General features: G+C 32.6%; 1 pseudogene; it reads right to left on the bottom strand.

Annotated features, from left to right (window-relative positions):
- Positions 1-10755: 10755 nt before the first annotated feature.
- LOC114913635 (uncharacterized) lies at positions 10756-23607 on the bottom strand (annotated as a pseudogene).
- Positions 23608-27492: the final 3885 nt, after the last annotated feature.

The following is a 27492-nucleotide window of genomic DNA, read 5'->3' as shown; positions in this document are numbered from 1 at the left end:
ATCTAGTGCTGATGGACTCATATTTTTTATAAAATAAAGATCAGTATATGAGATATGAAAAAGCATGTTTTATTTTGATCATTGATTTCATAAATATATTTTTATAAAAATAACATATTTATAAAGTATAAATTTTATTATTTTTTTCATCTATATATGTTTAAAAAAAGATATAAAATTTTTTTAAAGGCTCTCAAACAACTATGAACGAATCTCTAAAATTGAAAAGATTGACATCTGGAGCTAGCATCCACAAGAAACATGATCCTGCCAATGGTACAAAATTAGTATATGAAATAAGAATTCTATCGATTATGAAATATGATGATGTCACGGGTATAAAGTGATCTTAGCATGAATATGCATGAGCAATATTTTGAGGTATAACATGAATATCTAACAAGAATGATTTATACATCATGTTTACGAAATTTCATGATTTATGTATGCATGATTGTCTTTATCGAAAGAGTAAGAAGCAAGAAGAGGGAGGTAGAAGATGGGCACATGATAAAGTGAGGGGAAGGCATATGGCTATGGTGGATGTACCATCCTCCATGTGTGAGAAAATTGGGGGAGGAGGTGATAAGGGGCTGACGGAGGGCATGGTGGAGGTGTTGACTTCCATCCCCATCTTCTCAAATGGAGGACGAGTCCATCCCAGTTAATGGGGTTGAGTTCACACCCAAATGTCACACGATGTGCTTTTTATCAAATTTTATAGACCAAGAAGAAAGTAATATGACCCTCCTAAATCTATGGACTAGCTACTTTAGTATGGACCAAGGAGAAAGGCAATCTTCCCTGCTTGATTTAGGACTCTGTATGCTATTTTCCTACCAAGCATGCTTTGCAAACAATACCAAAATAATGCATAAATAATCGCAGATCAATTTTCATGCATCTACTTCTCAATTCTAGTAGGTTCTGGAAATTCAAATGACCATAACCATACCTTGCTGCCATACTTATGTGGTGTCTAATATACCATCTGAAGCTCTCTAACATGCCCCATGAAACTAGTACTAAGCTCTTGTGCACTTTAGCTTTGTTTTTAAAACCATTCTTATTATCTTTTATGTAACTATTTTTTTCAAATCTATCTTGTGTCCATCTTTTGTAACGATATAGATAGCAGGTTGTTCTTCTTTTGTACTAGCGGCATATAATTCTAATTTTTTTTTAATTTACTTTTTTTTAATAGGACAAATCATTCATACAATTTTTGTATGAATATATTTAGAAAAATCAGAAAATAAATATCCCTCAATGGCTTGGGATCTTTCTCATCCCAATCCAAAATGATATCCAAAAGTGTTCCACGACAAAAACAGTCATTCCATTAGCTACTATGTTCACCTTTTGGAAGATATGTCTAATAATGAAGTTTGCACAGTCGGTCAATGAAGTTGATGTGTCCTATAGAAGGGGATGGGCAGCGACACCCTACACATATCTTTGAATACAAATCACGTCGGTAATCCAGTCATCCTCAGTGACCAGATAAAGAATGAAACAAACTAATGCTTGGATGAGCGTACACTTAATGCACTTGACTAAAATATTTAGCCTATTGTTGAGATGAACTAACAGGTCTCATCAAGCGCTGCGGAAGCCTAGGTCATGACATACAAATCGAGCAAACAACACCAGACTAAGCGACAAGACTGATTTAAGAACACGTGTATCTTTGGACATCTACTTTAGCCACCGAAAGCGAGATGAAGACTAACAAATAAAGACCACAGAGTGAAAAACTAGCATCTAGATAAGCTAATCCTTGGTCCATAATGAGTTTTGCAACAGGGTTTACTTGAGTTTAGCTGATTCTTAGGACTATGGACATGGTGATTTTGATCTACTTTAGGTGGGGGCATGGACTTACATAATATTTATTAATGCAGAAATATAGACAGCTCATGGATAGTCACTCAAGGTTTCTAGTTGTAGATTATGATGTCCGTATAATGCACATGATTTGTAGATTAGACATGTTGCAATGGAAATGAGAAGCAAACTAGAGAGTATGAAGCTGAACTGAAAATGGGTTATTATGTGTGGGAATCTAGAATTGCCGCTGTAAATGGACTGGGCCTTCCAAATATTAAGTTCAGAGCACCATCCAATAAAACCGACCATAAATTCTTTCTGCACTGTGAGCGGTGCAGCTCGGCATGATCAACCCATGGTGATTGGTTAGTGCACGAGCCCGAGTGTCGGCTTTGAAAAAAAAAATTTTTTTTTTCTAGACCCACGCACCGACCAATCATCACGGATGGTGCGGTTGAGCTGCACCACCCACGGTGTAGAAAGAATTTCTCCCGACATAAATATTTAGTCAGGATGGTCTAATTTTTAGGCATCATAATTGTTTGGCGTTAGGCTTGAATGCTCGTAATTAAAGATGAGTAATTCTTTGTGCACTGTATATGGTGCAGTAAAAATACACCGCTCTATCTTATTGGATCATATAGCCACCGTTTTTCAACATGCATTTAATGCTTGCAGTTCTACTTTTTTTGTTTAAAATTTTAAATGACAAAAATATCCTTCCTCTTTTGAAAAAATTATGACATCCTATGATTATATTATTACATCTTGCAATTAATTATAACTTTTTGTACAATAGGAAGTCATAATTTTCTTTCAGAAGTTATAAAGAGAGAAGGATATTTTTATCATTGAAAATTTATAAAATTTTTAAATAACAAAAATACCACTCCATTCTTTATGATATCTTGTAGCTAAATTATGATTTACTGGAAAGTTAGAATTTAACTGTAAGATGTCATGATATACTACAGAATATCATAATTTTTTTAAAAGAAAAAGAGTATTTTCATCATTTAAAATTTTAAATAAAAAATAGAACTACAGAAATTAAATATGTATTGAAAAAGAATGGCTACGTGGCCTAGTAAGATAGGGCGGTGTATTTTTGCTGCACTATGTCCGATGCACAAAGACTTTCTTATTAAAGATTCAACCCAAACCTAAATTATTGTCTGGCAAAATCTTGGTTACATGGCTCTCCAACGAGTTGGATCTGATCAACCTCAACATTGGTTAACATCTGATTTGAACTAACTTTTATAAAAGACGGGGCAAGGTTGGGTCAAATTATAGATATCATGATTGTTCAAGATTGTATCTTCATCTTCCATGTTGTGACCTAATCCAACCCCAAATTAACCAATGACCAAAATTGATGACTCTTTTGGCTTGACCCTTCCAATATTAATCAACCTAAGTCCCATGGGCATTAGTGTGTGTGAAATTAATTCTGGTTGCCAAAACTAACCTATGATACTACCATATCAGAATGTCATATATGAATTATGGCAATTAATCTAATCATTTTAGGACATCTAGCAAGTCAACTGAGCTTGAGCTCCATGGTTGCACTTTCTTGTTTGGAGCTGAGAGGTCAAAGACTCGGTCTTGAGCAGTATTATTTCTCAAAATATTCAACCTTTCTAAAATTTTTTAAGCAAAAAAAAAAAAATCATAGATTTGCAAGTACCTTATTCTTCTCCTACAGCAAGACTTCTCTCACTTATCTGAAAAATAGAAAACGAAAAGGAGAAAATAGTCTGGCAATCATTAATAAATGGCCCTCTTGTCAAGGTTTTAACTAATGTATTATGGTATTAGACTGGAGCCTCACTCAAACCGCAATTGGCCGGTATAAGGTCATCATGATGGTTATGTGCCTCAAACACTAGGATTTCAAATTTTTAATATTTAATAATAATTATAGTCATTCTAACAATATTTTAATGAACAACGATGGGAAAATAACTACATCTTTTTCTTCACTTTTCAAAAATGTATTATTTCTAGATCATGCAACAACTTTTAGAGAAAGCTTTAATATAAAATTTAAACGATAAAATTTAAATTAGAAAAAAGTACAAGTACATAATGCTAGCATTATTTAAATATAATAGATTGTTATGAATATTAATCATGCATTACCGTAATAGTTATTTTTTTGCACATTATTACACATATAATATAATGGGTGGTGATGGAAACTTTTCTAATAATTGTAACACCATTATTTAAAACCTTGCTCTCTTAAGACATGAAAGAGTAATTATAGGCATGGCATGGTAAAATATTATTTACTATTTGAAAATTATTAAGTACTTTCCTTCAATAATCAACAAGGTTGGATTTTGTATGCCACTAAATTTAAAGAAATATGAATTTTTAATTTTAAAGATAAAAGATCAAAAAATAAATAAATAAAGCAAAGTTTGATTAAATGATTGGTCCATGCATCCCTACATCTAGTTTAAAATATACGACTCCGCTAGGCTCTCCACTGGGCCACGGAGTCCCAGACATCAAGATAAATGACACATTAATCTACGTGTGATCACATCATCTATATGAGACAACATGTCTACATTGAGCCAAAGCCATCATATTATGTCTCAATTTCCTCCACTTAAAGAGATCTAATGGCCAATATTCTTTAACATAATTTGGAAAAGCTTATAAGAAGCCCATGTTGTGTTTGTGATGGGTTCAAGCAAACCAGATGCAACTATTTGCATCCTTAACTGCATACAGATGTTGATTGGCTATCAGGCCCATGGTTGATCTCACCTATGGGTTGAACGTTAGGCTGAACCTAGCCTATGTCTGGATTTAATTACTGGTCGCACCAAGCAAGACTAAGCCTGCTTTAGTTTTATCGTATCAAAATTTAGTCCAGATATTGAGCCAAATCTATTGGGGCTCATTGATTCCGCCTAGTATTTATTAATTGGATATTAATTTGGGCTGTCAAGACCAGCCGCCATATTATATTTAAATATCCCTAGATACAATACTATTCAATTTCTTATGATAAATATGTTGGATAATGATCTTATTATTTTATAATAATATATGTTTTACTACATAGATAGATATTTATATACTATTAGAATTTCATATTGTGATAGCATATCATAATTTTAATGTTGAAAATTTAATTTAGAAGTAATTGTGCTCTTATATTGATTATATTATGTTTTCTTTCTGTCACCTATTTTATATTGCATTTCAAGAATAAATAGAAATAAGAGAAAAAAATCACATCCTGCACATTGCTTAGGTAGATTGGTGTGGATGTCTATATTTATAACATTATCAAAAGAGTTATTTATTTTGGATGATAAGTAAGGCTCTTATCTAATGTGGTTCACAATAATATAACATTAACAAAAAGCTTATTAGATTATTAAAATATATTAAATAAAAAACTTTTCATTGGTACCATGTACAGTCATCCAATGGTCATATTAGGTAAATATTTTTTTAATTTTTGAAGTATATATATTTTGTGAAGATGAGAGGGCACACGCGGATGGTTGTGATATAGGTCAGCGCTGAGGTGTGGAGCTGCCAGGGGCATCATGTAAGAAAGTCTAGAATCTTCTAATTATTGGTGAAATTGGGTCAAGATATTTTCTTTTATTTCTAAGCACATATGTTTTTGAAAATGTGAGAGACACGTGGATTGTTGTGATATGGCTAGCGGTGAACTAGGGAAAGTGTGGAAGCGGCTAGGCACATCATACGAGAGACTCTAGAATCATCCCATGGTGAAACTAGGTAAGGATATATTCTCTTTTGTTTTGGAAGTACATATATTTTCCAAATATAAGAGGGGTACATGTAAGCGTTTGTAAAATGAGCCTGAGATAAACGCGAGAAAGTGTGGAAAATAGATGAAAGAGGTACACGTGGATAGCTGTGATGCGGCAAATGTGGGAAGGCGTGGGAGCCGCTACGCATATCATGTAAAAGAGTCTAGACTCTTCTAATGGTGAAATTAGATAGGTTTATTTTATTTTATTTTAATATATATATATATATATATATATATATATATATATGGATTTGTTTGATTAGAAGTGAAGGTAGTATAGATATTATTTATTTGAATTTATTTTTATATTCAAATTAATTCGGATATAGATAGAAATTTAAGGATCCAACTAATATTCATATTCATATCTATAAAAAAAATAGATATAGATATGAATAGACAACTATCCGATCTGTATCCGAATATTTGAATCTATATATAATTCTATAAAATTTTATATATGACTTATTTATTTTTAAAAAATATATATTATTATATAAATATATTATTAACTTGATTGATTATTTATTTAATAATATCTTTAATTCTGTAGTCATAAAATTTAATTATCTAAGTAAAATATGTAATTATATCCATACTTTCAGTATCTAAATTGTATCCATATCCATTTAAAATAAATATAGATATGAATTATTACATCCGAATAATATCCATATCCATATTTTTATTCATTAGATAAAATAAATATAGATATGGATATTGTAATATTCGATCCGTATCCGATCCAGTTTCAATCTTACGTTTGGTTGATAGAAAGCGGAAGGAAGAAGTGGTAGTTTGAAGAGATTATTCTTGTTTGGTTAAAGTTTTAGAACAAAGAAAAAAATCTCTTTATATGTGAAGTCACTTTTCATATTTTACGAAAAGTAAAAATCCATGGAGGAGATAGATTTTAGTACTTCTCATGGGATGGAAAGTGATGGTACTTTTTTAAAATTAAATACTGAATAGTGATATCATATTACGTTAATATTATCTTAATATTTATATAAATATCATATAATATAATAATATTTATTATATTTTATTATTTACACTAATATATATTTTTATTAATATTAATATAATATTTTTATTAATATTATATTATATTTATATCTATATTAATAAATTTATTATATTAAAATAATAATATTGTATTAACATAATATTAATATATATCAGTATTATATTACACAATAAATTATTATGATCTGATGTTATATTATAATATATTAATATTATATTTATATTAATATAAATATAATATTAATATTTATATAAAATTTAAGAGTAAAAATATATGATTAAATATATGGTACATGCAGTATTTTCAGAATCGGACTGGCTAGGACGATCGATCGGATCGGGGATCACTTTTAATTCCAATCCAGAGCTTAGACATGACCCAGTTTGGTTTCAACCTGTAAAAAACTATGAAGATCTAGTGAAATGATCGGCCCGTGATAAACCAACCAGATCACGGGTCGGATAGCACAGCCACTAGGGTATTAGGTATAAGGGTATTCCGCTCCGTACATAATTTTTATCTCCTCGGCTTTCTATTCGTTGTCGCTGCCCAGAGCCCCAAACTCATCGATGTTGCCTGCCAGACCAGCACCGCCAAGTCTCTGCCTCCTTGGGAGTGAGATCTAAAGCCTAAAGGTGCATCCTCACCTAAATGGAAGCGGGCGGCAATGGAGTCGACGACGAGGATGCGGACGGCAAGGGCAGAAGGGGGCCGGGTGTGGAGGACATCGACGACAGTGAGGAGGGAGAGGAGGTCGTCAAGGGAGTGGGTGAGACGGATGAAGATATAGTCAAGAGGTGTGGGGACGACAGAGGAGGGGGCGAAGGGGGTTAGGAGGCTGAGGAGATGGCGATGAGGAGGGCATCGACAGTGGTAAGGAGAGAGAGGAGGTCATTGGGGGAGTCGGTGGGAGGGACGAAGATATGGACGAGGGGTGCGGGGACGACGGAGGAGGGGGCGAAGGGGATTAGGTGGCGGAGGAGGCGGTGGAGAGGGAAGGGGAACTCCAAGTGGATGTAGAGGGAGGCAGCGGAGAGGCCACGTAGGGAGGGGGGACGGAGGGCGGCGAGGAGATTTGGTACTTGAAAATTTGTATCCCAAATCCGAACCACTCTTTTTTATTAATCTCTAGTGGAGCCGTCAGAAGTTTCCGATCTACTGAGATTAAGACTTTATTTTACAACATCTAATATAATATTAATTTTTATTTATTTTATTATAAAAATTATATATAATATTTTGTTATGTCATGTTGATATCACGAATCAATTGACCAGGCCATCCGATTGGCCTCTAATTTTTTTTTTCCATTCCAATCCGATTCTGAAAATATTAGGTACATGTGGAGAGCTGTGATATGGCAAATGTGCAAAGGTATGGGGGTATTAGGTACATCATAAAAAGAGTCTAGACTCTTCCGATGGTGAAATTAAGTAAGGTTATTTTTTTTTATTTTAAAGTACATATATTTTTATAAGATTAAAGGGGGCACTTGTGTTTGGTTGTAATATGAACCAGTCGTGAATATGCAAAGCTATGGAAGCTGCTAGAGGTACTACAAGTACCACCATTGGCTAAAATTATTTAAAAATTATTAAGTTCTATCCCCCTATAATCTAAAAAAGATAAGAATTATCTTGCCAAATAGATTTGAATGTCACTAAATTAAAAGAAATATGAATTTTAATTTTAAAGATAAAGGAGCAAAAAAAAAAATAGAGGATAGACAAAATAGCCAAGTCTAATCAAATGGTTGGTCGATGCATCTCAACATCTAACCTTTTAAGACATACAACTCTACTAGATTCTCCAAAATTGTGGTTCCTAGATCGGCACCTTATCTATTGGGCCGTGAAATCCTAAACATTAAGTTACATGATGCAAATTAATCTACTGATGACCTCATCATCTAAGACAGTATATTATCATTGGGCCAAAGTCAGCCTATTACATCAATTCCCTTTTCCTTAGGAATTCTGATGACCAATAAGAAGCCCATATTGTGTTTGGGATACATTTAAAAGATCAGTTGGCCACTTGCATCTTTAACTGCCTAGTGATGTCGGTCAGCCAAGTGCACCTGAAGGTTTTATTTTTAATTCTTGTTTTCTCTTTACATTTACTTTGGGTTGGATGAATGCACTAGGCTCAAATAAGACTGTTGCTCTTCTGATTAATTCGGCTCATGATGGTAAATACTATGTTGGAGAGAATCTTAGTGCGCTCCTTGGCAGCCAACATAAGCTTCTATAACTATGCAAGTCAATTTTTCTCATGTTATCACTAGAATTGAAATTGAATATTGATGATGAGCAGAGGCATGGAGCTACATTTTCTTCTTTTTCTTCAAATTCCCTTCAAGCTTTTACTCATTGATACTCTATTAGATGCCTTTGAGCTCAACAAATCAAAAATTCGAAGAAAGTCTACTCTTGTGGAAAGACTCTGGATTTTTTTGGTTGGCTGCCCCATTTAAACCAGTGAGATAATGCCACCCATAGCCTCTTTCGATCTCCCCCCTCCACGGCCCCGTGCCTCTTACACCTTTTCTTCGTTGCCTTCTCTATCTTGACATACCTCTCTCTATCCTCTACTCCCCCGTTTGGATTGAGTTCGCTCTCCTACTCTCTGACACCGTCTTTACTTTTCCATCTCCTACTTTCTTTCTCTTACATATGGTAAACTTTCTTCTCTATTTGTTTCTCTCTAAAATTTATTTGATCTAGTCATTTCTCTTCTCCAACAACGTTTTTATGTTTAAGTCTAACTCTTGGCTCTTTTCTTCCTTAATTAGGAGAAGCAGCTAGGGGCTCTTTTATAAAAACAGAAGAGGAGGATGGAAGTCCTGAAGATTTGCTTATAGAATTATTAGCATTTTTATTTGAATTAATTATCCTATTACGTATGTTGCAATAGAATGCTATATGTTTAAAAAAATCCATATTGATAGGTAAAGGTTAATGTTTTGTATATCTATTGTAAGCAACTTTTCATGCATAGTTGATCAAATTTTCTAACTAAACAAAATTAATTAAGATCTTATTGTATTTGATTAGGGGAAAATATAGAGGCTCATATTTCGGTACTAGAGTAATCTGTAACAGTTGCCTTCTTTCAAGGATGCCATCTAATGGTGCTCTTACAAATTTGAGCCCTGAATTTAATGCCTTATGATTCTAGCTAATTAAATAGTTGTTTGTATTACCAAGGACTGTGATGTGCAACGATATTTTCTTGGTGAAAGGATCTTTTTCAATTACTCTTCGGATGAAAGAAGTACTTTCCTCATTATAACATTGTATAAAGGCATTTATATATTGTATTAGAAAATTAATGATTGAATATTCATCATGACTCTTATTGAAACCATCATCTTTACTTGCTTAGTTTCAAATATATAGTTCATAAACGAAAGCGAAATTGATTTTGAAATTCAATTTAATTGGTTATTTCTTAGAAATTCCAAGACTAAGAAATAAATATTATGCTTGATTTATCTTACATAAAGTAATGAGTTTTAAATATTGATTAAGCATATAATTTTTTTAGCTGTACATGTTAGTCTAATTTATCAAGATGGAAATATATCAAGAAAACCTTTTTGATTGGTTTATCATCATAGAAATATGTTTGAAAGCTTATGAGTATTTGAAAATATAATAATATATGTATGGCTAAAAATTGATTTTGGTGTTGGTGTGGAAAAAATATTGGATCTTACTTTCTACTTTGACAACAATTCAGACCCCATTAGCAGAGGTGGTCGCTAGTGAAGCATGTGTTCAGCAACGAGTTTCTTTGGGATATGTATTCTATGGCTAAATATGATTTTGTCTCACATCATTGGGCTAGATTTGGTTCCAATCCTAATCATGGGCCTCATCATGGCCTTACATAGTCACAAGGACTAAGAGAGGAATTATATTTTTTGATTTTTATAAAATTGCTTTCTTGCTTTGAATTTTTATATTAAAAAACTATCTTTTGCACTTCAATTTGAAAGGAATAGTGTGTGACCAATGGGCAATGAGTTGATTTTTGATTGGGCTGCAAAAAATAAAAACTATATCAAGCTTGATTGCATCAAAGATTTCAAATTACTGGATTGAACAGAAGTTTGCTTTGCTTTATTACAAAGTGCCAAAAGAAAGGGCTTCTGAAATGCATAAGATATTGTTTATCTCACTTGCGATTCCGCTGCACGCAAGTCTGCTTACGTGCTGCCATTAAGATCCTTACAGTCAAGGAATCCGCAAAATCATCCAATATACTATGAATGTGCTGCCCGATGTGATGACACAACAAAAAAGCAATACAACCCCAAAAGCCAGTCACGAATGAAGCTGCAAGTATTGCAAAGAAGATGATATCATCCTCCACATTGCTATTATCTTGGTTTTCTTCTACTTCAACAGTTGGATTTGAGTCAGAAGTGCAGGTTTGATCCAATGGCGGCCCATGTAATCCAATATTACCCTCGTAGCTTCTCACATCAAATGTGGCAAATTGGCCTTTGAAATCCGGCGTACATCCGGATAAGTTATTATAAGCAACTAAGAATACCTCCAAGAAATGTAGTTGAGCCAATTGCCAGGGTATCACACCACTCAACTGATTGTGTGATATGTCCAAGTTCTCAATCTGATTGAGTTTTGAGAAAGTTTCAGGAATTGGACCTGTTAGCTGATTGTGTGATAGATTCAATTGTACAAGCTCATGTAGATTTCCAATTTCTGGCGGGATGTTTTCTGTCAACTTGTTTGCTGACAAATCCATTGCGGACATCTGAAGCAAATGATCTGTTGCATAGGCATATAAGTTGCCCTTTGTCATGAGGTCTACCAACATTATGGCATATAAGTAAACCAGCAGATCCATATCGACTGGCAATGGACTAGGACCCACAGAGTAACCCACATAGTAACCAATGTCAAAGATATCTAAATATGCTAAATTAGGTTTCCGGAAATGCATTTTGCCAAAGCAAGAGGGTATTGATCCTGAAAGATTGTTTTGCGAAAGGTCCAGAACATGTAAAGACTGCAGCTTGCATAACTCAATTGGTATTGGGCCTTCAAGTGAATTTCCACTGAGAACAAGAATCTCCAAAGGCATATGATCTCCTATCTGTCTTGGCAGTTTACCTGAAAGCTGGTTATTGCTGACATCCAATGCTGCAAGGTATGAATTATTGAAATAACCACTTGGAATTGTGCCTGTTAAAGAATTCCCAGCAAAATTGAGAAGCACTAGTTCGGATGATCGGATGCAACGAGGTAATGACCCGGAGAGGATATTACTTGATAAGTCTAACATGTAAAGATTTGTCAAATTACATAAATGATGTGGTATTTGACCATGAAAATGATTTCCTGCGAGGTTAAGGCTCGAAAGAGAGGAAACAAGTCCTATACTCTCTGGAATTATACCCGATAATTGGTTATTGTGGACATTCAATACAAACAAATATTGCTGTTGTTGTGACAGAAAGCTCCACAATGTTCCAGTAAAATTGTTTCCATCCAGAAAAATAGCGGAAAGAAAAGTATGACTACAATTTGTACCAAGCAGATTCCCATGCAAGTTGTTGTTGGAAAGCTTCAGAAGCAACAATTCAGTGCAATCGAGCATAAGACTATTTGGTACTTCACCGGATAAATTATTATTGGACAAATCCAAGTATTGCAAATTACTCATGTTACCCAATGATGAAGGGATATTTCCAGTTAGATGATTCGAGGATAAATTCAGGTCCGTCATATTTGGAAATACCGTGCCGATGTCTGTCGGAATCGATCCATCGAGGAAATTCATAGAGAGATCAACTATGGACATGACTGCATTCGGATGATTCGGGAACTGCAATGCACCCGTTATTGAGGTATTTCTCAAGTAGAGATATGTTAGTCTGGTAAGATTTTTGAACAACCAGTTGGGAAAATTTCCTTTCAAGTTATTGTGAGAAAGATCAAGACCTTCTAACTTGTATTGGGAAGCAAGAAAAGCTGGTCTTGCAAGGGGGTTCACATCAAGGTTACAATGTGATAAGATGAGGAACCGTAGCTGAAAGGACGGAACAAACTTTCCACCATCCAGATGTATAAATAATTCCTCATTGTTTGACAAGTCGATAATTTCCAGCTTTGAAAGATTAGCAAAGGAGGAAAATGAGAAATGCCCATCAAATAGGTTGGAAGAAAGATCTAGATACTTAAGTGAAACAAGACCTGCAAAGATGTGTGCTGGAATATTACCCTTCATCAGGTTATTAGAAAGATACAAACTTTGAAGAGAAACTAGTTTCTTTAGAGATAAAGGAAGACTTCCATTGAGTTGGTTGTCAGAGAGATCCAACTCACGTAGGTTCTGCAGTCCACTAAGCGCTGCAAAAAAAGGAAGAAAATAAAAAAAATAATTTTTTTTGCTCAATAATATGAATAAGGTTAGAAAACTTGTGACCCACTACTTGTCTACTCACAATTTTTTGACTTCGATGAGTCAACTTGGTAACTCAGGTCAATCCTGGATGCTAAATAAATACCATAAAGGAAATACAAAAATAGAATAAATTCAAAAAAGGTGAAAGCTACCCAGTATTCAAGGGAAGTAACATTTAAAAATATGATGAAAAGTTATTCATTTAAATTTTATATGCTTCTAGATAACCGACTAAATATAGAGCACGTGATGTGAGCTTACTGGAGTATTTGATAGAATTAATGTTTAAAATTACAAGAAAATGAAACAAATAAAATGCATGCTTAAATGCTTGATATGATGAAACCAACATAGAAATATCATTTTACTAAAATCAGGGAACATAAGTTTGGTGAGTTTTCTAATTTGGTCAAGTTAGCTAACTCAAGATAGACATAGGCTAAACCTGATTTAGTCATAATCCTGCTCTAAAGCTTTGCAATTTATATGAATTTTGACCCACTAGAATGAAGAAAAATGATTCGGCTTGGCCAAGCCATCGTCAACATGTGTAGGTTTTTTACCTTTCAATATGGGGTACTTTGTGAGCTCAAAGAAAAGATATGTAAAATTCTTAGTTAAAGGAATCAACATTATACCTTGTGAAGGCATTGAACTTGTTAAATTGTTTTGATCCAAATCTAAGGAATTAAGCGAAGATAAATTTTCAAAAGCTATGGGTATCCCTCTTGTGAGCTGATTTTGTCCAAGATCAACCACTCTAAGCTTCTACATTTCTAGAAGGCCTGAAGTATACGGCCATGGATATAAACAAAGAAGATGATATAAACCATTACACTCAATGTGCTAATGGTCTCATGGTAGAGAAATAATTGCAAATTAATGACCCTGTAAGTAATTACCTTCCATATTAAGGGTGCCATTTAGCCAGTTTTGTCTTAATTAGATTTAGAACATTAAGTGGACATAAATTTTGAGAGATAATGGAATCATTCCAATGAGGCTGTTATAGATAAGATCAAGAATTTCCAACTTTCTAAACCTTGATACATCTATCAATTATAAAGTTTCCCAAGAAAATGAATCTAAGTAAAATGTATTTACAACAAAAGGATGGAACATGTGTATAGACTAAAAAAATTGAAGAAACAACTTGGATAAAGGAGAGGCTGACATAAACCAAGAATTTATCATCGTACTTAATATGTTAATAGTCTCATAATAGAGAAAAAGTTGCATAAGAGCCTTTAAGTTATTACCTTGCAAATCAAGTGTGCCATTTAGTGTATTGCCTTACAAATATAGCATAGTGAATGAAGATAGATTTTTGAGAGATAGTAGAATTATTTCAGTGAAGCTGTTATAGTTGAGATCAAGAACTTTCAACTTTCTGAATCCTAATATATTTCTCAAATACAAAGTTTCTTAAGAAAATAATTCTAAATAGAAAATATTTGCAACAAGAGAATGGAACATATGGATGAACTAAAAAAATTGAAGAAACAAGTTAGATAAGGGAGAAAACAGACATAAACCAAAAAGACAATATATAATCCATTATACTTAATATGTTAATATTCTTATAATAGAGACAAGTTGGATGAGACAGATGCTGGCACAAACCCATCATACTCAATGTGTTAATGATGTCGTGAAAAAGAAATATTTATAAAGGAGCCTTTAAGTTATTATCTTACACATCAAATGTGCCACTTAGATAGTTTTCTTGTAGATAGAGGGCACTAAGTAAAGATTAATTTTTAAAGATAACAGAATCATTCTAGTGAGCCTGTTATAGCTAAGATCAAAGATTTCTAACTTTTTGAATCCTGATATATTTGTCAAATACAAAGATCCCAAAAGAAGAGAATTAAATAAACAATAGTTACGACAAGAGGCTAGAAAATATGAATAGAATGAATTGTATAAACAAGTTGGATGAAGAGAGAGTAACATAAACCAATAAGACAATATAAATCACTATACTCAATATGTTAATAGCCTTGTAATAGAAAAATAGTTGCAGATGACTCAGATAAGTTATTACCTTCCCCATTAAGTGTGCCATTCAGCTCATTGGATCTTAGATTGAGGACATTGACTGAAGATAGATTTTTGAGAGAGAATGGAAAAGTTCCAACGAGCCTGTTATAGCTGAGATCAAGGATTTTCAATTTTCTCAATCCTAATATGCCTGTCAAATATAAAGTTTCCAAAAAAAGAGAATTAAAATCAAAAATTGTTACGACAAGAGGCTAGAAAATATGAACAGAACAAAATTGCAGAAACAAGTTTGATGAGGAAGAGGCTAACATAAAACAATAAGATAATATAAACCATCATACTCAATGTGTTTTAGTAGTTTCATCCTATGAAAATAGCTGCAGGTGATTATGTGCCATTCAGCATGTTGAATCTTAGATTTAGGACATTAAGTGAAGATAAATTTTTGAGAGATAATGGAATAATTCCAGTGAGTAAGTTATTGCTGAGGTCAATAATTTCCACCTTTCTTAGTCCCGATATATCCATCAAATACAAAATTTCCAAAGAAAGAAAATCTATGTCAAAAGCACTATTTGCAACAAAAGGATAGAAAATATGAATAGAATGAAATTAAAGAAATAAGTTGGATGAGAGAAAAGCTTGCTGACCTATCTATGATAAAGATCCTATAATTTGATTGTCAGATAAATTAAGTTGTCGGAGCTCGCGAAAGGAAGATAATTCCGATTGCTTAAGTTGATCATATTCTATAAGGCTCAAAAGCATAAGCTTTAATACTTGTTTTGCATTGTTGTTACAGATCACTCTCTTCCAAAGACAACAGCCTCTCCCTCATCCCCATGTGGGTGGTGAAGTGTAGTTATTGTGAAGGAGAGAAGATCTAAGCTCTAATAGAGCTTCATATTCCTCCAAAGAACACCCAAAACTAGAGCTGCAGTTGCATAGGACTACAATCAATGAAGTCCATAACAAAATTGCTAGCCTTGAGTAGATGACAAAGTAGTAGCAATTCCTCATAATGGGGTGAACATTGTAAGGTAATTATCTAATGCATATTTGCTTCTCATCTCATCCTCGCACTTATCATATAAAAGCATAGAGGTTTGGAAATTTGAGTCTACGGCCAAGTCAGCATATTGCTAGGTTGACTGCATGGCTTCCAATAACGTCATGTTCAATCCGTTAATGCTGAGATTTTGTTTTTGGAAAGGAGATTGGGAGTGGACCCTAGCCAAAGAATAATATTAGAATTAAAAGCGAGTGAAGTGTAATTCACCAAATGGAAGAAACTAGTATAAAAAAAAAAGTAAAAATCAAATACAAGTGAGCAGCTCACAAAAAAGAAAGCTATAGGAAAACATGAGGAACAATTTCTTATAAGATTTAAAATCCACTCATTTAGAACTTGAGAAGATTTAGTGGTAGAAACCTTTTCTACAAACTTAGACTTCCCGATAAAATCTTCAATTTGCACATGCATTGACTAAATTCACAAACTAGCAAGTCCAAGTCTGAATGGAAGAAAAGTGTGCTTCATGATCCATGTAAGACTTCTTTTTTGGAGAAAAGCTGATTGGAGCTTTTCCACTATTGACCAAAAGTTTTTCCAAAGAGGATTTGACTCTCAAACAACAAGGGCTCCATGAATGTGGACTCTAGATACCCATAGACCAAATAGTTTATCTTTAACTACTATTCAAGAGGAGTAATATTTGAATGTACCATGTAAGGATCAATGAAGAGATAGCAAGAAATCTGTTGGCAAATCTATTATTTGTTGCACTTGATTTCATGGACATTAATTAGGCATCGTATGCCTTCATTACTTCAACAACACTTTAAATTGTGATGAACTCTTTTAAAGCCTATTAGTTAGTTCTTACCAAAAAAAAGAAAAGCCGATTAGTTAGTTCTAGTATAAATATGGAAGACCTTAATCTTTCTGCTTAGCCTCTATAAGATGGACATCCGAGGAGGACTACCTTGCTCCTCTGCCTATCTGCTGGTGGATCTAGAAATCAAGAAAAGCTTCATAGAGGCACTCTGCTTTAGGATTGTTTGAGTGAATTCTGATAGAGGTTGTATTTGAGTCTTGGCTTATTCACAGCTTTCTTATCTCACTATACATAATCTTTATTAACACAGAAATTTAGACAAGGCTCATGGATGGATGGTTACTAAGGAACTCTGGAAGCAGATTAAGGATGTCCATGCAACGTGCATGAGAGTTATGGATAAGAATGTTGGTGAAATAAACATGAGAATTAAACTACAGCATGAAGCCAAATGACAATGGATTATTGTGACTGGAAATCAACATTGTTGCTGTAAATGGATTGAGCCTTGAACAACTTGTATGTATGAAGTATTTGGTCAGGATGGGCCAGTTTCTAGGCTCCATGATTGTTTGGAATTTTGCTCGAATCTTCCTTATTTGAATTCAATGGAATCTAATTATTGTATGGCCTAACCTTGGTTGCATTGCTCTCCAACCTGTCCGACCTAACAAATCTCAACATTGATTAACACCTGATTTTTATGAAATATTAGTCCAGCTTGGGTCAAATTATAGATATGATGATCAATGAAGACCATATTTGCATCTTCCATGTTTTGACCGAACCCAACCCCAAATTAACAAATGACCTGAAATTGATGGCTCTTTGATTTGACCCATCCAACATTAACCAACCTAACTCACATGGGCATGAGTGTGCGTGAGCTTAATATCAATTGCCATAACCTATGACACTATTATATTAGAATGTCATGTATGAATTGTGGCAATCAATCTAATTACTTTAAAACATGCAGCAAGTGATTTGAGCTTGAGCTCCATGGTTGCACCCTCTTGTTTGGAAGTGAGGGGTCAAAATGATTTGGACTTGTGTAGTATTATTTTTTAGGACATTATTTCAGAAATTTTTAAGTAAAAAATCCAAGAATTCTAGGTACCTTCTCTTCTCCAATAGTAAGACTTCTCTCCCATATCTCAAAAATGGACAAAAGAAAAAGAAAAAGAAAAAAATCTAGTAAGCAATGATGCATGGCCAGTATTAACCCCAAAAGCAACACATTATAGCATTAGAAAAGGCCCTCACCTTAACAGTTATTGACTAGTGTAAGATCGTCATAGTGGTTATTTGTTTAAAATAGTAACATTTCATATTTGTAATATTTAAATAATAATTATATTCATTATAACAGTGTTATAGTGAAATATAATAAAAAACCAACAAAATTATCTTTCCCTTCACTTTTTAGTATTATGAGGGTTGATTATACCATGAAGATAACAGCTATCCCTATTTTTAAAAGTAATTCTCATGCTGCATTGAGGACCAACTCAAGGTAGTATCTCTAGACCTTAAACCGAAAATGCTATCTAATTACTAGTCTTCTATGCTAAGTTATGGAAGATACTAATCTGACCCTAGAGTAAATTGTCACATCACCCAACTATAGTAGTGTTAGTTAGACATTTTATTTATTAATTATCTTCTTTTTTTTTTAAATCCATAGGTAAAGAGAAACTTAGGTGACCAAAATTGGATTCTAAGAAGGAATACTTAATCATGATTTATGGCTTGAAGACAAACTCTAGAGGCTCTCGGTTAGCTGAAAGCAATGACCATTTGAATCTAACATTTCATTTGATATTCATGAATCTTTTCATCATTGAATTCTACCTCTATCTCTCTCTTTTTTCTTTTTGTTCTTTAATACTATTTTAGGTTTGAAATCTCTTAAATCCTAAGAAAAAACCATATAGAAAAAATTATCACCAAATTGTTTGGACGGCCACCATGAAAGTATTCATCTGTGATCATACACCAGCATAAATTTGACCTTTATCTAGAATGATGGAAGTTTTTCTACGATAAGTATGGTGGTTGTAATTCAGCCATGACATGGTCCCGGTCCTTTGGTTTTTCAGGATTCCAAAACTGACCTGACCAACTTGGAGTCACCAATGACTTTGATAGTAATGTTATATTAGTTGATGGGTCAGTTAAAGGCCATGATGAACATTTTGTACTTAGCCAAATTGTTGGTTGCTAGAAAAACCAATTGACTTGCTTTGAGTACACGTACAAAACTTCCATTCAAGCTGACATGTGTATAGCTATGGAAGGATCTATACATACATGTATATAGTCCCATATCAACTATGCACCATATAGATTTTAATTAGGTACCTATAGAGGGTCAAGAAATTCAAATAATACTGCCTAACTAATTTTTTTAAGTAAGATCCTAAATTATTGCAAATGGTATTAAAATGGAAGAAACCTATAGCTCATGTAAATTAGGAGGCATTGCAGATACATTTGGGCTGACTATATGCTAATCATAGTACTTGTAATTGAATTTATAATACTTATTATATTTGAATAGATTTAAATCCAAAATAATACAAACTCAATGTTTGAATCTCAATAATACAAACTTGTGTTCTCAATTACATAGCAGTCGATATATATATATATATATATATATATATATATATATATAGAGAGAGAGAGAGAGAGAGAGAGAGAGATCCAAAAAATTAATAAGAATTTACATAAAAATAAAATATTTAAAAGAATCAACATCATACCTTGTGAAGGCATTAAACTTGTTAAATTGTTTTGATCCAAATCTAAGGAATTAAGCAAAGATAAATTTTCAAAAGCTATGGGTATCCCTCTTGTGAGCTGATTTTGTTTAAGATCAACCACTCTAAGCTTCTACATTTCTAGAAGGCCTGAAGTATATGACCATGGATATAAACAAAGAAGATGATATAAACCGTTACACTCAATGTGTTAATGCTCTCATGATAGAGAAATAATTGCAAATTAATGACTCTATAAGTAATTACCTTCCATATCAAGTGTGCCATTTAGCTAGTTTTATCTTAAGATTAAGGACACTAAATGAACATAGATTTTGAAAGATAATGGAATCATTCCAATGAGACTGTTACAGGTAAGATCAAAGATTTCCAACTTTCTAAATCTTGATATATCTATCAATTATAAAGTTCCTCAAGAAAATGAATCTAAATAAAAAATATTTACAACAAAATGATGGAACATGTGTATAGATTAAAAAAATTGAAGAAACAACTTGGATAAGGGAGAGGTTGACATACACCAAGAAGACAATATATAACCCATTACACTTAATATATTAATAGTCTCATGATAGAGAAATAATTGCATAGGAGCCTTTAAGTTATTATAGTGTGCCATTTAGAATATTGCCTTGCAAATATAGCACAGTGAGTGAAGATAGATTTTTGAGAGATAGTGGAATTATTCTAGTGAAGCTGTTATAGCTAAGATCAAGGACTTTTAACTTTTTAAATCCTGATATACCTATCAAATACAAAGTTTCTTAAGAATATAATTTTAAATAAAAATATTTACAACAAGAAAATGGAACATATGTATGGACTAAAAAACTTGAAGAAACAAGTTAGATAAGGGAGAGACTGACATAAACAAAGAAGACAATATATAACCCGTTATACTTAATATGTTAATGCTTTCATAATAGAAAAATAATTGCATAGGAGCCTTTAAATTATTACCTTGCATGTCAAGTGTGCCATTTAACATGTTGCTCGAAAGATATATGGCACTGAGTGAAGATAAATTTTTGAGATATAATGGAATAGTTCCACTGAGGCTGTTATAGCTAAAATCAAGAATTTTCAACTTTCTGAAGCCTGAAATATCTGTCAAATATAAATTTTTCAAAAAAATAAATCTAAATAAAGAATATTTACAACAAGAGAATAGAACATATGTACAGACTAAAAAAATTGAAGAAATAAGTTGGATAAGGGAGAGGCTAACATAAACCAAGAAGATAATATATAATCCATCATACTTAATATGTTAATGGTCTCATAACAAAGAAACAATTGCATAGGAGCCTTTAACTTATTACCTTGTATGTCAAGTGTACCATACATGTTGCCACTTAGATATAGGGCATTGAGTGAAGATAGATTTTTTGGATATAATGGAATAGTTCCAATGAAGCTGTTGTAGTCTAGATCAAGTATTTCCAACTTGCTGAAGCCCGATATATCTATCAAATATAAGGTTTCCTAGGAAAATAAATCTAAATAAAAAGTATTTTTTACAAGAGGATGAAAAATATGAATAGACTGAAAACTTAGAGAAACAAGCTGGATGAGGGAGAGATTGACACAAACCAAAAAAACAATATATAACCCATTATACTTAATATGCTAATGGTCTCATAATAAAAAATAATTGCACAGGAGCCTTTAAGTTATTACCTTGCACATGAAGTGTGCCATTCAGCATGTTGCCCCCTAAATATAAGGCACTAAGTGAAGATAGATTTTTAAATGATATTCGAATAGTTCCAGTGAGCATGTTATCATTGAGATCCAGAATTTTCAACTTTTGGAATCCTAATATATCTGTCAAATATAAAGTTTCAAAAGAAAGTGAATCTAAATAAAAAATATTTATAGAAAGAGGATGGAAAACATGAATAGACTGAAAAAATTAAAGAAGCATGTTGAATGAGGGATAAGCTGATATAAACCAAGAAGGCAACATTAAAGTCATCATACTCAATGTGTTAATGGTATTATAATAGTGAAATAATTACATAGGAGATTTTAAGCTACTATCTCTCACATCAAGTGTGCCATTTAGATAGTTGCCGTGTAGATATAGGGCTTTGAGTGAAGATAGCTTTTTAAAAAATAAAGGAATAGTTTGAATGAGCCTATTAAAGCTAAGATCAAGGATTTTGCATTTTTTTCAATCTTAATATATTTGTCAAACACAAAATTCTCAAAGGAAGAGAATTAAAATCAAAAATAGTTACGACAAGAGGCTAGAAAATATGAATAGAATAAAATTTTTAGAAACAAGCTTGATGAGGAAGAGGCAGACATAAAGCAATAAGACAATATAAACCATTATACTCAATGTGTTAATGATCTCATAATAAAGAAATAATTACAATAGAGCCTTTAAGTTATTACCTTGTACATTAAAACAAGATGATAGTAAATATGTATACACTTAAAAAATTGGAGAAACAAGTCGGATGACACAAATGCTGACATAAACCAAGAAGACAATATATAACTCATCATACTCAATGTATTAATGATTTCATAATTTTTAAAAGATTAATTTTTAAAAGATAATGAAATAGTTCCAGTGAACCTGTTATAGTTGAGATCAAGGATTTCTAATTTTTTGAAGCCTGATATGTTTGTTAAATATAAAGATCCCAAAAGAAGAGAATTAAAATAAAAAATAGTTATGACAAGAGGCTAAAAAATATGAATAGAACGAATAGCAAAAACAAGTTGCAGAGGAGAGACTAGCATAAACCAATAAGATAATGTAAACCATTATACTTAATGCGTTAATAGTCTTGCAATATAAAAATAATTGCAGAGGACTTAGATAAGTTATTACCTTCTCCATTAAATGGGCCGTTCAGCTCGTTGAAGCGTAGATTGAGGACATTGAGTGAAGATAGATTTTTGAGACATAATGGAAAAGTTCCAATGAGCTGATTATAGCTAAGATCAAGGATTTTCAATTTTCTCAATCCTAATATGTCTGTCAAATATAAAGTTCCCAAAGAAAGATAATTAAAATAAAAAATAGTTATCACAAGAGGCTAGAAAATATGAATAGAATGCAAGTGCAAAAACAAGTTTGATGAGTAAGAGGCTAACATAAAGTAATAAGATAATATAAACAATTATACTCGATGTGTTAATAGTCTCGTGCTAGGAAAATAGATACAAATGACTTTGTAAGTTACTACCTTCCCCATTAAGTGTGCCATTCAACATGTTGAATTCTAGATTTAGGACATTAAGTGAAGATAAATTTTTGAGAGATAATGGAATAGTTCCGGTGAGTATATTATAGCTGAGATCAATAATTTCTAACTTTCTCAATCTTGATATATCTGTCAAATAAAAAGTTACCAAAGAAAGATAATCTATATCAAAAGCACTATTTGCAACAAAAGGATAGAAAATATGAATAGAATGAAATCAAAGAAATAAGTTGGATGAGAGAAAAGCTAGCTGACCCATCTGTGATAATGATCCTACAATTTGATTGTCAGATAAGTTAAGTTGTTGGAGCTCGTGAAAGGAAGAAAAAATGCTGAAATTCAATCGCCATTGCTTAAGTTGATCATATTCTACAAGGCTTGAAAGCAAAAGCTTCGATACTTGTTTTGTATTGTTGCTACAGATCACTCTCTTCTAGAGACAGCAATCTCTCCCTCTTCCCCATGTGGGTGGTGAAGTATAGTTGTTGTGAAGGAGAGAAGATCTAAGCATTAATAGAGCTTCATACTCCTCCAAAGGACACCCGAAGCTAGAGCTGCAGTTGCATAGGACTACAATCAGTGAAGTCCATAACAAAATTGCTAACCTTGAGAAGGTGACAAAGTGGTAGCAATTCTTCATAAAGGGTGAATGTTGTAAGGTAATTATCTGTTGCGTATTTGCTTCTCATCTCATCCTTGCACCAGTCATATAAAAGCATGGAGGTTAGGAAATTTTAGTCTACAGCCAAGTCAACATATTTCTTAGTTGATTTCATGGCTTCCAATAACATCATGTTCAATCCCTCAATGCTAAGATTTTTCTTTTGGGAAAGGAGATTGAGAGTGGACCCCAGCCTGAGAATAATTATTAGAATTGAAAGTGAGTGAAGTGTAATTCACCGAATGGAAGAAACTAGTAAAAAAAAAGTAAAAAAATCAAAGACAAGGAAGCAGCTCACGAAAGGCAAAAGAAAGCAATAGGAAAAGATGAGGAACAATTTCTTGTAAGATTTAAAATCCACTCATTAAGAACTTAAGAAGATTTAGTGGTAGAAACTTTTTCTACAAACTTGGACTTCTCGATAAAATCTTCAATTTTTGCACATGCACCGACTAAATGCACAAACTAGCAAGTCCAAGTCTATACGGAAGAAAAGTGTGCATCATGATCCATATAGGACTTCCTTTTTGGAGAAATGCTGTTGGGAGCTTTTCCACTCTTGACCAAAAGTTTTTCCAAAGAGGATTTGACTCTCGAACAACAAGGGCTCCATGAATGTGGACTCTAGATATCCATAGACCAAATAGTTTATCTTTAACTACTATTCAAGAGAAGTAATATTTGAATGTCCCATGTGAAGATCAGTGAAGAGATGGAAATCTGTTGGTAAATCCATTCTTTGTTGTACTTAATTTCATGGATGTTAATTAGGCGTTGTATGCCTTCGTTACTTCGACAAGACTTTAAATTGTGTTGAACTCTTTTAAAGCCTATTAGTTAGTGAAATATAATAAGAAACTAACAAAATTAAATTTCCCTTCACTTTTTAGTATTATGAAGGTCCATTATACCATGACTGATGACCAACTTGGAGTCACTAATGAATTTGAGAGTAATGTTAAATTTAGTTGTTGGGTCAGTTGAAGCCCATGATGGACATTTTGTACTTAGCCAAATTATTGGTTGCTGGAAAAACCAATTGACTTGCTTTAAAACTTCCACTCAAGCTAACATATGTATAGCTATGGAAGGATCTATACATGCATGTATATAGTCCCATAGCAACTATGCATTATATGGATTTTAAGTAGATACTTATAGAGGGCCAAAAAATTCAAATAATACCATCCAACTATTTTTTTTGAGTAAGATCTTAAATTATTGCAAATGGTATTAAAATGAAAGTAACCTATAGCTCATGTAAATTAGGGGACACTGCAGTACAGACACATTTGGATTGACTATATACTAATCATAGTAATTGTAATTGAATTTATAATACTTATTAGATTTAAATAGATTTAAATCGATAATAATACGAACTCAATATTTGAACCTCAATAATACAGACTTGTGTTCTCAATTACATTGTAGTGAATATATATATATATAGACCCAAAAAATTAATAGGAATTTACATTAAAATAAAATATTTAAATACTTGTAAAATTCTATTCCTATAGTCTAAATAAAAATAAAATTATTTATTTTCTAAATAAAATAAATTTTTTCTAATTTCTATATCTGAGCCTAATAAAGTGCTTTCTCACAGGATGGTCCTCTGTCAGTGGCTTTCATAGAATCAGAATGGGCCCACATCAAAATCATTATTAACTAGTATTATAAGGTCATCAGGATGGTTATTTACCTCAAATAATAACATTTCATATTTTTAATATTTAAATAACAACTATAGTTTTTATAACAATGTTAGAATGAAAAATAATGGGAAAATAATAACATTACTTTTTCCTTCACTTTTTATTAAACACAAAATATTATTTCTAGAGCATACAATAACATTTAGAGAAAATCTTAATATTAGAAATTTAACTTTAAAAATTAATATTTTATTTATAGAAGGTACAAGTAAATAGTAATGAGCATTATTTATATAAATAGATGATTATAAATATAAATCACATATGCACTATAATGGTAGTTATTTTTCTACATATTGTTATGTATATTACATTAAGTGTTCCAATAAGACTTTTATCTTGAATCCATAAGACCGGTCAATAGAATGGATGGTCAGCTCGGCAAGTCTTCGGGAGAACATAGGGGTCCGGTTAGTTGTATTCTAATAGGACTACACCAAGCGGTTGGGTATAGTATTCACATGGCAAATTACGGTCCATATGAGAGATAGTAACCAAGGATAAAAATTAAGTGTTATAACTGTTAAATAGTCATTCTAACAATTTTTTTAATAGCCCCCTTCCCAGGGTTTTGTTATATATATAATAACAGAGAAAACAATCATTACAACATGATATTTAGTATTATAAGCGTTCATTATACAATAAAACTAACTACCATCCCTATTTTTTTAGATATTTCTCATGCTGCTTGAAGACCGACTCAAGATAGTACTTCTAGATCTTAAGCCGAAAAGCTATCTAATTACTAGCCTTCCATGCTAAGTTGTGGAAGACTAAATAACCTGACCCCTAAAGTAAATAGTTACATTAGCCAATCATGATACCTAGAGGAGTTAGACAAATTCTGTTTATTAATTATGTTCTTCTTTTATGTCCATAGGTAGGGAACAAATTAAGTGACCAAAATTAACTTCTAAGAAGGAATACTTGATTATCATTAATGGCTCTGAGACAACCTGTAGAGGCCCCAGGTTAGTAGAAAGGGATACCTGCACTTTTTTTTTTAAAAAAAAAAAACCATGTTAGGTTAGAAATCTCTTAAACTCTTTAAAAGACCACCTAGAAAAAGTCATCACGAGAATGTTTGGAAGGCCACCCGATAAGCATTCATCTGTGATCAAACCCCACCATAAATTTCTACCAAAAAAATACAAAGTTCCCAAAAAAGAGAATTAAAATCAAAAATAATTATGATAAGAGACTAGAAAATATGAATAGAATGAAATTGCAGAAACAAATTTGAAGAGGAGGATAACATAACGCAATAAGACAATATAAACCATTATACTCAATATGTTAATAGTCACATGCTAGGAAAAAAGCTGTAGATGACTTTGTAAGTAATTACCTTCCTTCTTAAGTGTACCATTCAGCGAGTTGTCTCCTAGATTCAGAATATTAAGTGAAGATAAATTTTTGAGAGATAACGGAATAGTTCCGGTGAGCATGTTATCGCTTAGATCAAGAATTTCCAACTTTCTCAATCCCGATATATCTGTCAAATATACAATATCCAAAAAAAAGAATCTAAATCAAAAGTACTATTTACAACAAGAGGATAGAATAGAATGAAATTAAAGAAATGCTATCTAATTACTAGTCTTCTATGCTATGTTATGGAAGATCGATACTAATGTGACCCTAAACTAAATTGTCACATCACCCAACTATAGTAGTGCAGTTAGACATTTTATTTATTAATTATCTTCTTTTTTTATATCCATAGGTAGAGGAAAACTTAGGTGACCAAAATTGGATTCTAAGAAGGAATGCATAATCATGATTTTATGGCTCTGAGACAAACTCTAGAGGCTCTAGGTTAGTTGAAAGCAATGACCATTTGGATCTAATATTTCATTTGATATTCATGAATTATTTCATCATTGAATTCTACCTCTATCTCTCTCTCTCTCTCTTTTTCTTTAATACTATTTTAGGTTTGAAATCTCTTAAACCCTAAGAAAAAACCATATAGAAAACATTATCACGAGATTGTTTGGACGGCCACCATGAAAACATTCATCTGTGATCATACATCGGTATAAATTTGACCTATATCTAGAATGAAGTTTTTCCACAATAAGTATGGTGGTTGTGATTGAATAAACATGGTCGCAAGTTAACAATTCACTTGCAACCA

Source organism: Elaeis guineensis, chromosome 1 (genome assembly GCF_000442705.2).
Source record: "Elaeis guineensis isolate ETL-2024a chromosome 1, EG11, whole genome shotgun sequence".
In the NCBI taxonomy this organism is placed as follows: domain Eukaryota; kingdom Viridiplantae; phylum Streptophyta; class Magnoliopsida; order Arecales; family Arecaceae; genus Elaeis; species Elaeis guineensis.
The sequence above is the reverse complement of the archived record's forward strand: the minus strand, read 5'-3'. Positions and strand labels throughout refer to the sequence as shown.